General features: G+C 35.8%; 1 long non-coding RNA gene across 1 annotated transcript; it reads left to right on the top strand.

The window, feature by feature from the left end:
• Positions 1-246: 246 nt before the first annotated feature.
• On the top strand, positions 247-1324 carry LOC110441192. The gene is made up of 2 exons (XR_002461840.1): positions 247-347; positions 649-1324. It is a non-coding gene; the product is annotated as an uncharacterized LOC110441192 (long non-coding RNA).
• The last annotated feature ends 1283 nt before the right edge of the window (positions 1325-2607 follow it).

Raw genomic sequence — 2607 nt, 5'->3', positions numbered from 1 at the left:
TACGGTATAACAATGACAATATCAAGGACGACTTGTATCGGTACAGTATAGCACTTACAATATCTCGGACGACTTGACAATATCAGAAATCAGTTATATTGATAGAGATGAACAATGACAATATCAGGGACGACTTTCATTCATATAACTCTATCACAATGACAAGGTTATTGGCTCTTACAGGGTAGAGGGAGTTAGGTAAAGGGATATTAATGTGAAATCTACGGTTTAATTCCTTTTGAAAGTTGTACATTTCGCATTCAACAGATACGTCAGGGAACCTTCTGAGAGAGCAGATAGGAACAAGAACACCGAAGCTATCAGAGACAGAGGAACGGGCAGTACCCGTAAGTTGTTCTCCATTGCTTCACATGCATATATCTGAAAGTGTGAGTCATAGTAATTATACTTTTTCGCTTTTCAAAAAAAGGTAAATAAGTTTCGTTTTACTTTGGTTGAAAAGTTCCCTTTATTGTCCACAACATGTAGCATAGATTGTTGCAAAACAGAATGTCTGAAAAAAAAAAAATCCTCTCTTGAAAATTAATCTTAACGGCTTTTATCTTTTACCTATTGATATAATCTGATGTTACGTTTCGTTCACTTTAGTCGGTTGTAACGAGACTGATGCCTTTTCTTAAATTACAGCCTATCTGGAGTTCCTGGACAGCGTCAACAAGGAGACTGACAGGTGCAAACTACCTAAACCAGAATAAAACTCTCGTCACGGATAGTGACAGTTGTCAAGTATCTTAATAACGAACATGACACACCTCCTATGGCTGTCATCGTCCTCATCCTTGATGTGCTGTGTCTATTTATTACAGCATTTTGACTAGGACTGCGACTTGTTCTCGTAGCTTACAAAGATTGACTAGAACTGAAACCTGATGAATACAAACTATAGAAACACAACCTTATTTCGTTCTGATGTGTGAATCACCTACGGAAACCTGATTAGTTGGTATACACTTCATTTTGAGTAATTGTTTGTCTTTCTGACCTAAATATGACTTTCGTCTTTTCGCGTTGTCTCCCGCATGAGGACTACAAACGACCAATAGAAAAAACGAGAAGATTAAGCCCGACGTAGATAAATCATGCCAAAAGGAGAGAGAAAAGACGCCATTTTATGTCTACGCGTTGGCGTTATTTTTACTTCGGTTGTGAGATTGTTTTGTCTTTTCGCTTTTGTGATTTTTCGTCTTTTTGTTATTTAGCTTTGGCTCCCTTGTGTTATTCATTGCTTCGCTTTCGTTTTGTTTAAATGTTCAAGTTTGTTTGTGTAATAATTCTTAATGATTAAAGTGTTTGTTGTTGATTGTCCACATTTACTGTTGTTTTTCACGGTAGATATAACTGTACTTCTAGCTAACACCATACCTGTGCAATGTTCTGTCAAACACGGTATATTGATTGTACTTCTAGCTGTCACCATACCTGTACATTTTTCTGTTAAACACGGTAGAAATAACTGTACTTCTAGCTGTCAAACACAGTGTAACCATACCTGCATTTTTACCTGCCAGAGACAATAGACGTACCTGAACTTCTAGCTGTCAAACACAGTGTAACCATACCTGTACTTTTACCTGCCAATGACAGTAGATCTAGACGTAACTGTACTTCTACCTGGCAAACACAGTGTAACCATTCCTGTATATTTACCTGTCAAAGACAGCTGACGTTATTGTATTCCTAGCTGTCAAACACAGTGTAACCATTCCTGTATATTTACCTGTCAAAGACAGCAGACGTTACTGTATTTTTCTCGCTGTCAAACACAGTGTAACCATTCCTGTATATTTACCTGTCAAAGACAGCAGACGTTACTGTATTTCTAGCTATCAAACACAATGTAACCATACCCGTACATTAACATAAACCTGGTGAAAACTTAAATAGCTTCAATTTGGGTGACAGAAGGACGAATATTATTCCCAGTCAGCTACGAAATTCATGCTGTGATCCGAGTTAGATTTTTTACCAGATCATCTATCTAGTAGTCTAGCATATATTGTTTATCCTTTTTTATAAAATACATAAAACATAATCGTGTGTTTTCTCTCAATGATAAGGTAATTACCATCAAAAGAATATTCATATTTGTTTTTACAAGCCTGTCTTATATTTGATAGAAGTGTGCATAGGTTGGTTTTAAACACATCTAGGTGATTGTTGCAAAAAACTTGATATATAATATGATCATATGTTTCAATGAAAGGCATGCTAGTTATCAATTGTACCTCTACAGAAAGGATGAAATATGTTTGAGATAAATCTGGAGCAGAGCATACCATGACGCTACACTAATTCGTACGCAGATTGGTAAACTGCAAAATAAAATAAAAAGAAAGTAAAAAATCACCTCGTACTTTGGATTCGAATATGTGAATTTTCCTCATAGGTAACAATATATTTGATTTCTGGTGTTTCTACCTACAGTTATTTTTTCAGAGTGCGCGATGACTTTAAATTAACCAGCACAAAACATAAAGAAAAACGACGTACATTGTCAACACTTACCAGGATGTTGTGGGTAAGTTTAATATCGCCTTAGGACTAGATATTGTATATAAGAAAATTAAAGTGTTACATTATAAAGCT

This window comes from Mizuhopecten yessoensis, unplaced genomic scaffold, assembly GCF_002113885.1.
Source record: "Mizuhopecten yessoensis strain PY_sf001 unplaced genomic scaffold, ASM211388v2 scaffold715691, whole genome shotgun sequence".
In the NCBI taxonomy this organism is placed as follows: Eukaryota; Metazoa; Mollusca; class Bivalvia; order Pectinida; family Pectinidae; genus Mizuhopecten; species Mizuhopecten yessoensis.
Note: the sequence above shows the minus strand (reverse complement) of the source record. Positions and strands in the feature narration are given on the sequence as shown.